Below are 10,436 nucleotides of genomic sequence, written 5' to 3'. Positions count from 1 at the left end.
GTCTGTGTATTCGTTTTGCTGTATATCAAATTGCCACAAACTTAGTGGTTCAAAACAACACTTATTGTCTCACGGTTCTGTAGATTACAAACCTAGGCAGGACTTCACAGTTCTCTACTCAGGGTCTCACAAGGCTGTAACCAAGGTGACAGCCAGGGCTTGTTTCTGATCGGGAACTCTGGATTCTCTTCGAAACACATTCAGGTTGTCATAAGCAGAGTTCTTTGTAGTCGTGGGACTCTTGATGACCTATTTCTTCGAGGCCAGCAGGAGAGCCTCTCCTATTGCTTATGTCTCTTTTAAGGATTCAGAACTGAGTCAAGCATACCTAGGATAATCTCCCTTTTAATTAACTCAATTTCAACTGATTAGGGAAATTACATCTGCAGAATCCCTTTTGCCATATTAGTGTAAGATAATCAAGGGAGGGACATCCCATGAGACTCACAGGTCCCACCCGTACATCCTGGGGTGGGATATTGGGGGCCATCTTAGAATTCTGCCAACCACAATCTGCCAGCAGTTTTGGTTTTGTACTGAAAAAATTTTTTGTAATCTTTCACTTACACCACCAAACTGCCGCCTTAGTGTCCAAGTTCTCTCATTGTTTTAATATGGGAAATTCATGTCTTCTACACTTCGTCCCTTTTCTAGCAAGTTATTTGGTGCTTCAGTTTGTTTACTTGTCAAACAGGCATAATAATAATACCTGCTTATAGAGTTGTGAGCATCACACTAGATGAGACACATGTACTGCCATTAGTTCAGAGCCTGACACATAGTAAGCACTCAGTAACCTTGTGTCCACCGGGGCGTCTTTGGTGTGGAAGAGTCCTAAAGGACTACTCTCCTTAAACTATGTGCAGCAACCACTTCCATCCTGTAGGATGGCCGTAATCACAAGAAGTAGAAAATAACAGGTGTCAAGGATGTGGAGAAGTTGGAATCCTCACACATTGGTGGGAACGTAGAACAGTTCAGCAGCTATGGAAAACAGTCTCTCAGTTCCGCAAAAAAGTAAACGAAGTTACCATATGACGCAGCAATTCCACTCCTAAATATATACACCAGAGAATTGAAAACATACGTTCACTCAAAAACGTATGTTCATACTGGCATTATTCATAATAGCCAAAAAGTTAGGGAGAAAGTAGACATCCACCAACTAATGAATAGATTGACAAAATGTGGTATATCCATACAGTGGAATATTATTTAGTCACAAAAAAAGAATGAAGTACTAATATATGACATGCCACAATCTGAGTGAAAGAACCTTGAAAACACTTAGTGAAAAAAGTCACAAAGATCACATATTGTATGATTCCATTTATATGGAATTTTCCAAAATAGGCAAATCGATAGAAAGTAGATTTATTGTTGCTAGGGGCCATGAGAGAAGAGATAGGGAGTGACTCATGATGGGTGTGGGATTTCTTTTTGGGGTGATGAAAATATTCTGGAATTAGATAGTGGTGATGGTTGTACCACTCGGTGAATATACTAAAAACCACTGAATTGTATACTTTAAATGGGCGAATCTTATGGTATGTAAGTTACTTCTCAATAAAAAAACTGTCATCAATAGTAAAGGAATCTATCTGTGTATACTCATATATACTTGTGGGTCTATACGTAGCTAACAAAAGACAAAACAAACAACTAAGTGGCAGCCAGGAAGCAGCTAGAGGGAGTATGTTTGTTCATTGTGATTCTGGCTCTGCCCACAGCCAGAGACTTAGAAAGATGGAAGGTTCTGGAGATAAAGTATGGCTCTTGTGGACAAGCTGAGCAAGAACTGGATGCAAAGAGCTTAGTGAGCGGGAGGGAGAAGATGGCCTCAGCATGAAACAACTGCCTCCCACAGCCCCTCACCAAAGACACTTGCTTCATTAAGGGCCACAGCCCAGCAAAGAGCCAAGATGATGAAGCTGAATTGTATTTACCTAAACTGGCTGTCCATGTGCTTTTCTGCAGTATGACCCGGCCACCTCTCCAAAAGGAGGAGTCTGGGTGCTCCCCCTTTAAATCTAAGCTGGCCTGAGTGACCAGCCCAACCACTAGAATGCAGGGAGGGGGGAGTGTCGTTCTGACTTGGTCTGTTGAAAAGCTTGCCCTCTGCGTGCTTCCCCCTGGGCTGCCCCCTCTCAGGACCCAGCCACCCAGAGAGGCCACGTGTAGGTGTCTGGTTCACAGCCACCTCTGAGTACAGACTTTGAGTCATCTCAGTCCAGGTGCTAGATGTGGGAGGGGAGAAGCCGCCAGACAATTCCAGCCCTGTCATGGGTGTCACTTCCAGCCTTTCTGGTCCTCCCAGCTGACGCTCAGACACCTTGGGCAGAGAGAAGCCCTCCCTTCTGTGCTGTGAATTTCTGATCCAGAGTCGCCCAGCAGAATTAAATGGTTGCTGTTTTCTGCCACTAAGTTTTCAGGGAATTTGTTACGAAGTAATAGATAATTGGAACAATAACCTTTTCTAAGGAGCCAGTCCCTCTAAAGTTTGGTTACTTTGGCTTAGAAGAGGAAATGATTTCTCTGCCCCCAAAGCAAACGGAGGAAAATGTATTCCTCCACCAGGGCTGGTGAAAGGCTTTTTTTCTCCTTGCTCTTTGGCTAGCATGTAGCAGTGAAACAGAAACCAGTGAATTCTTTTAAATCTTTTAACCATATGCAGATGAATAAGCAAATGGTTGGACTTGACTCTTAATCCCTTTTCCTTTCCTGTATTACTGAGGAGTTTTTTTTTCCACTCTAATAAACTTTAGCATTTAAACAGAAGTCATGTGTCCCATATATGACGATTTAACAGCAAGAATGTAGAAAAGGAGATAGCTGCTGAGCACGAAGACTTAATTACTAACCAAGCCACTCAACCGAAAATAAGAACAATGTTCCTGTCAGGGAAATGTGAAATCTTTTTTCCGTCTAACTTACAATCCTTTTTTTTCCCCTCTCGGTCTATTCAGAATAATGATTTAAAATTCAATGACTATGAAGAGAACTTTTTTTAAGTTTTCAGCTGAGCTCCAGTAACTGAAGTACAGTAATCTTTCCATGACATCGAGCAGGGCCACCCTCCCCTTCCCTAGGTCCTCATGTGAATTGCCAAAGCCCAGAATATGTAAACTGAGACCAGTGCTGGAATCAAACCCAGTAGCATCAGGAGAGATGGAGGAGTCTGAACTGACAAGTCTCCCCTCTCAAAAAAAAAAAAAAAAAAAAGGAAAAGAAGTTTCATTCTTCAAAGAAAAGGGAAGGAAAACAAGACTTTTATGGAAATACCATATACAGAGTTGGCAGAAATTCAGCAAGGAATAAAAAGTATCTAAAAATGTTTCTTTATTCAGTTCCAGCCTGGCAGCCAAATTAAAAGAGGCTCCATTTTCAAGCTGATTTGCTCTGGATCCTCTGGACCTATAACCATGCAAGGCCTCTGGAAGGGCCCAGGTTTGGGCCTCTTGACTCCCCAGTCAGGGCTGAGTCTAAGCAGCCAGATGGAAAGAGAGCTTAAAGTGTTCATCAGGATGTTACAGAAAACAAAGTGTGTGTGGATGAAATGCTGAAAAGTCTGGGATTTGATTCAGACTCCATCACCGGGGAAGGAAGAGAAGTTCATAGGTGAAACAGAATGTACCCTGCATGATCAGTCTGGAAGCTAAGGGACAGTGGGTACACAGGGCACCAATATACCAAACTCTCATCCTACTATTTCCTCTACTTTCACATATGTTTGAGCTTTTCTATAATTAAAAGTTTTAAAAATATAAGTCATGTAAAAAATCTTCAGATATTCAAAACCCAAAGAATGTGTTGATTACAGATAAAATGAAACAAACTAGTTTTAAAATGAGAACCAGGAAAGAAATTGTAAAGATACATTTATTTCATGCTTAACTTGTGATAAGAAATTCAGTCTGCAAACCTCATTCCTGAACCTGATTAGGTAGGTTTTTCTGACTTAAAAAAACATTTAGTCCAGACCTTTCAAGACTCTGTCAAGCACAAAAGGTCACCATCTTTATCACATGCAGGCTCCGCTCCTCATTGTTCAGTAAATATTTGAAATGTCCCGACATCCCCTTGTCAAGACCTTCACAGGATACTCAAGGGCACTGACTCCCACCGAGGGCCTCCTCTTTCTCCAAGGACACACGCTCCGCCCCTGTTCAGGCGATTGTGATGGCACGAGTCAACTCTTTGGATGGTGACTACTAAAGTTGGCACTGACTTCAAACTCTTCATGCTGCTGAAGAGACCACCATGTGGAGCAGAGGGACAGCTGGGTGCGGAGACCTGGGTTTGGGATCCGGCTTTGCCACTAGGCATGTGTTCGGCCGTGGTTAATTTGAATATTCCTGTGTTTCAGTTTCCTCGCCACATGACGTGAGGGATTTAGACGAGATTATTCTTGAGATCCCTTCCAACGACAGTACTGCCACAACAACAGCATCAATCATGACAGTTTCCATCGTTTATCGAGTGCTAGTGACATGCCAGGTAGATGCACTGATATATGTAATCCTCAGACCCAGGCAATGGGAGCCCCACACTTTAGAGGCTCCCTCTTCTTGCCACTTCCTTCCTCATGCAGCCAGAATTGTGAACCATACCAAGCCCACACTGCCTTTTCTAGACCAAATTCTGCTGCCTAGGATCCCAGAATTCCCAGTCTCGATGGCCCAACCGTGCTTCTAGGACTTGTGTGGGCCTCTCCCCACGTATGCCCTCCCCAGGACAGCTTGCAGTGGGGAAGGGTTAGGACCTGCAGGCTGGGGATGGACATTGCACAGTGCGAGATGGAACCAGGTAGAAAGAGAAGGGAGACTGGCTGTGGGCTGGGTTTTTTGTTTAGACTCTTGCCTGCAGTCCCGTAAGTGTTAGAGATGGGCCTAGTGAGGTAGGTATTATTATCGCCACCTCTATTTTGCAGAGAATAAAACCGAAGTGCAGAAAGCTTAAATAATTTGCCTAAAGCCACATTGCTGGTTAGTGGCCAAGCCAAAGCTCAGACTGCTGTCCTTGTGATTCCACGTTCTTCCCTTTCCTGCTTCCATCCAGCAAAATCTGCAGAATCTGCAGAATCGCAGATCCCCAAGGTTCTGATGGGATAGGGACAGTCCTGTCTTCCACTAGCTGAGTGACTTTCCTACTCCATGCTGCATTATTGGTGCCAACTGAGAATGTGGCCGACAGCACTGGTGGCAATGCTTCGTCCAGAAAAAATTACCATGGGAAGTTGATTCAACAGAAAAATATTTGATACAAGAGTATGACAGTTAATCCTAGGATTTCACTTTTTGTTCTGAACTCCTGACCCACAGCTGCTAGTCCAACCACAGAATATCAAGGAGGCACCTTACCTAGATTTTAACCCCGTTAAACCAGTGTCTGGCCAATCAAATAAGTAGGCCTTTGTTGATTTCCTTTAAACTCTAAAACCAGGAAACGACTTCTAACATATTAAGACCCCTCCTTCCCTCCAAGGACATCCCGAGGCACAGAAATGAAATCTGACTAAACATACTTTCAGTTACTATTTATAATGAAACATCCAGCAAATTACAGGTAGTTCGAGAAAGCAAATTTCTGAACAGAGCTTTAAAAACATTCTTACAGTATTTTTAGAAGGCATAATTTGATATACTTAATACCCAGTCATCAATTTAGTTATATTTTGGACACAAACCACAAATACCTGAAGTTAGTAATAATGATAGTAGCTGACAGTACTGAGTGCTCATTATGGGCTAGACATGATTCTTGTCTCTTCCATGGATTTGCTCACTTGATCCTCACACAACCACATAAAGCAGTTAGTAATGCTACTACTTCTTTACAAATGAAGAAACTGAAGAACAGAGAGGTTAGTAAGCTTAGAGCTGAGATTATACATGAAGGGGTTTATCAAAGCACTACTTACAATAGAAAAAAATTAGAAACAATCTAAATTGGAAAATGTTTAATGAAGTACGATATGTCCACGTAATGGACTGTTGTTGTTCAGTCATTCAAAATCATGTTGTTGAGGAATATTTAATGACATAGAAAAATGCTTAAAATATTATATTAAGTAAATGTTTTTAAATGATGCAAACGAGTGTGTTATAAGTACAATTTGAAAATCTGTGTAAATACATGCAAAGTTTAAAAAGCTGAAAACAAAGTGTTTAAAATTGATATTTCTGAGTTAAGGAATTATATATAAAGGTTGTTCTCTAATTTTTAAATTTTTATTTTGATGACATGCTACATAATGAAAGAGAATACTTTTTCTTTTTTTTAATTACTGAATTCTCGTAAGACATCAGTTAAGGGAGCAAAAAAGGGAAACATTATTCATTAATGTCTTCAAAGAAATACCATATTGGCAAGTGTACCAAATAATAATAGAAATAATTACTTAATAAACATGTGTCCAACACTTGTTCTTTTATATACAGCTTTCACATCTCACCGGATCTCTGCAAAGGCACTGAGAGGTAAATAGTCTTAGCTCCCATTTTAAATGATGAACATAAAACTCAGAGAGCTTATGACTTGTCCAAGCCTCTGAAGACGGTACATGGCCAAGCCAGGGTGGAATGTTGGGATACACAATCACAGTGCGGTATCTGTGAGCACAGGCCCAGTGGGCAGAACCAGTAATGTGTTACACTGCTGATGCTGTGATCTGTTCGACAACAGATCGATTAAGCATGGCAGAAGACTAAAGGAGCTTCATACCCATTTTCAGGAAGGTGAGTGGAATGGGGATCTGGAGATCTGAGTTCTAGTCTTGGCTCTGCCATTAATTAGGTCCGTGGGCAAATCCCTTGACCTCTCTGAGCCCATATTTGTTCATCGAGATACAACACAAACGTAATTGGGCTTCCTAGGCCCAGTGCCTGTCCTGGTGGTCAGGTGTCTGCATCACTATATGCCAAACCCCCTAAGTATGATTCTTGAGGCTTTGCATGGCATTGTTGATTTCTACTGAAGATGAAAGGGGGTGAGGATTGCACCATATCTCACCAGCAAAACATCCTTACAGTTTCCTTAAAACATTTCTTTTTCCTCCCAAATGCCCTCTTCCTCTACCAAGTGCCCAAATACTCTTTTTCTGTTTCCTTCTCCCTTAAGAAACAAAACAAAAACCAAAACCTTTTTGCTCCTTCCTTTCTTGAATCACACTCTTCAAGATTTCTTCCTTTCCAAGTCTGTTTTCATTCAACAAATATTTATGACATGCCTCCCGTTACCCAGGACTGTTCTTGGTGCTGGAGGACTTTACATTCCCTCCTTTTCTTTTCAAGAGTAATCAAACTGGATCTCAGCTTCTTTTGTTTGCATCCAGCCAAAGGCAGCCTGTTGGGGAATAGGGAGAATTTTAATTACGAATCATTTTTTAGTGTTACAAATAAGATGAGAAGTGAGGACTTCTCGCTCTCAAAGGACCTCCCAGCTCTATTTTTTAAAATAATTCTATGATTCTTTGCCATTAAATTTGTAATAGTGTCTCTTTCAAAGACACTGATAATTATAACAAGCACTTACTGGGTACTCATAGTGGCTCTTACACTAATTGCCATACACCGAACGCTCATAACCCTGCGAACTGTAAGTACTATTATTATACCTTCTTCCTCAATGAGGAAACTGAGGTTTAGAGACATTGGATGACTTGTCTAAAGTCAAACAGCCACTAGGTAGCAGCTCTAAGGTTCAGACTCAGGTGTGTCATCCTCTAGACACTGTGCTTTTAGCCTCTGCACCATCTCGCCATCCTGGTCTTCTCTTACTCAAAGTGTGCTATCACGGGAAGTGTTGACCTGGTATTAGGATCTATTTTTCTCTTTCATTTTTGTCATTTCTTCTGCCCTAGTCCAACTGAGCTGCTATGACAAATATACCATAAACTAGGTGGCTTACAAACAATAGAAATTTATTTCTCACACTTCTGGAGCATGGGAAGCCTAAGATCAAGGAGCCAGCAGATTAGGTGTTTGGTGAGGGCCCACTTCCTGCTTCATCGATGGCCGTCTTCTCCCTGTAATGTCACATGGCAGAAGAAGCAAGAGAGCTCTCTCGGGTCTCTTTTATAAGAGCACTAATCTCATTCATGAGGGCTCCACCCTCATGACCTAAGGCCTTTCTTTGATGGAAAAAGCTCCATTCATGATGCTGCTTAGAGAAGTACTTTGTCTGCCTCTCAACATACTTTAAAGTCATGGGCTTAATATGGCCACTCCAGACCCTAAAGTGGAGCCTCTTTTCTCTTCCCCTTTAGTTATCCATGTTTCCAAGTGCTCTGTGTTGCAAATTATTACTACATCCTCCCCTCAGTTACAGTTTTGTTTTGTTTTGTTTTGTTTTAAGTCTTCTTAGAAGACTGACTTTCTCTGTAGTTCAGAGCAAACCCCCAGAGGGATTCATAAAGAACTAGGACAGGTTTATATTTCTGTCTTAACCACAAGGTAAGTGGCAACATGTCTTTGTGAGCTGCCAACATATTCTTCCTATCGACATTGGCTAGAGCAATCTGGTTTGAGCAACAGAAATCATTGAATTCTCACAAGAATCGGTGACTTTTGTGGAGGTTCTAACTTGATTATTGATCAAGACAATTTTGATTCAGCGTCAGGGTTTTTAAGAATTTGTTTCAATGGACCTAGAGGTTATGCTGAGTGAAATAAGTCAGACAGAAAGATAAATACCATATGATTTCACTTATCCGTGGAATCTAAGGAACAAAAAGAACAAAATAATCAAAAACTGATAAATATAGAGGACAATTTGGTGACGGACAGAGGGGATGGGGGATTGGAGGGCTGGGAGAATGGGGTGAAGGGTTAAAGAAGTTCAAATTAGTAGTTGATAGATGGTCATGGGGATGGGGAACACGGCATAGGGAATGCTGTCAGCAGTAATATATTAGCTAGGCAGAAAGTGAGAGGAGAGAAGGAGCAATTAGGGGGATCATTTTATAAACTACATAAATGTCTAACCAATGTACTGTATACTTGAAACTAATAAAAAAAAAACAAATTGTGTTTCTTCCATTGTCTAACAGCTTTCAGAGGTGAATGTCCACATAATTCCTGGTTTACGTAGAACGCTAAATGTACAGCTTGAAGGCAATGCATGGTAAAAGGCATTTTCCAGTTATAGGAAGGAAATGAGTCAGTTATACAATGGAAGGGTTTCCTCACCTTTTCCTCCGCTGTTCCAGAGAGGCGTCCAATGGTCTAACACCCAGGTTTGTTTTACCAAACCTGTTAACATTACATTTTTCATACCTTTACTGGATTGTAAATGGGAGTTAATCTATACCATATACAAATTATGTATTAAATATTTTGCAAATTAAGGGTCTGGCTTACCACTATTAGCTATATATATGGTAATCATACATTCAATATTTTTTTAATTAATTTTCCCCTACAACTAAACCAGAGATTCTTAAACTGGAGTCCATGGAAATGTTTGCAAACTTGGGGATTTATTTATGCATTTTCAGGAATGATAGGCTATAGCTTTCATTAGCTTCTCTATAACCTTTCTTCTATCCCCCGAAAAAGGATATAAATTTACACTAAGATTTTGAAGCTTTTTAAGGACATATTTATTTATTATAAAATCTTTTTTTCAAATCTGAGGCTTAAAATCTAATGGAAAAAAACAAACAACTTTATCTCTTTTCCTCATGTGCCTGTTCAATCATCTAATTCCTCAAAAAATGTGGTGTGTGTGCGTGTGCGTGCATGTGTGGGTGGCCTTCTCAGAGGGCAGCAGGATGCAAGAAAAAGTGGGGAAAAAGTAGTGGAAATTTTTTTTTTCATGATTTTGTGTTGATTTACAGAAATTGCCTTGCATTTTTTGTTTCTCTCCTGATCTCTTGGTTGTCGTTAGTGTTGTTCAGTGGTCGTCCTGTGAATCCCGCTGTGGATGACTGTAAGTTACTAGGTTCTATTTTAGCTAGAAGAGCTGACAAGCAAATTTATGTCCTGTTATAAATTAAGTGATGTGATGGCATGTGCTTAGTGGTTAGACTGACATGCAAAATAAATCAGATGTAATCGTTTGAATATAAGTTTGAGTTATAAAATAAACCATTTGGGAGTTGAAACAAAAGACAGAAACATAGGAGTAGCAGTTTGCCAAAGCACAAATAAGTTAATTCTGCTTGCAGTCGGCAAAAGAAAAATTTCAATTGTTTATTATATTTTTCTTCTTCTAAAAAGAACTTAACAACTCAGATGTGAAAACATGGAATTTAAGGTGGAAGGTTTATAAGTGGACACCCTCACTTTTTTTTTTTTTAACAAGTAAAGACACAGGACCAATGACACAGAGCTGGCTAGTCACAAAAGCTCTAACTAAAACTTGGGCCTACTTCTCACCTCATCCCACCGAGAGAACTCAAGTGAGAACAACTGACTTATCATACAATGCTATTA

General features: G+C 40.5%; 1 long non-coding RNA gene across 1 annotated transcript in view; it reads left to right on the top strand.

Annotated features, from left to right (window-relative positions):
• LOC111732491 overlaps positions 1-3,288 on the top strand; it is a 5,098-nt gene extending 1,810 nt beyond the window's left edge. Inside the window, exon 2 of the long non-coding RNA XR_002777576.1 lies at positions 451-3,288. This is a non-coding gene — a long non-coding RNA (uncharacterized LOC111732491). The remainder of the gene's footprint in view (positions 1-450) is intronic.
• The last annotated feature ends 7,148 nt before the right edge of the window (positions 3,289-10,436 follow it).

Source organism: Pteropus vampyrus, unplaced genomic scaffold (genome assembly GCF_000151845.1).
Source record: "Pteropus vampyrus isolate Shadow unplaced genomic scaffold, Pvam_2.0 Scaffold463, whole genome shotgun sequence".
Classification (NCBI taxonomy): Eukaryota; Metazoa; Chordata; class Mammalia; order Chiroptera; family Pteropodidae; genus Pteropus; species Pteropus vampyrus.
Note: the sequence above shows the minus strand (reverse complement) of the source record. Positions and strands in the feature narration are given on the sequence as shown.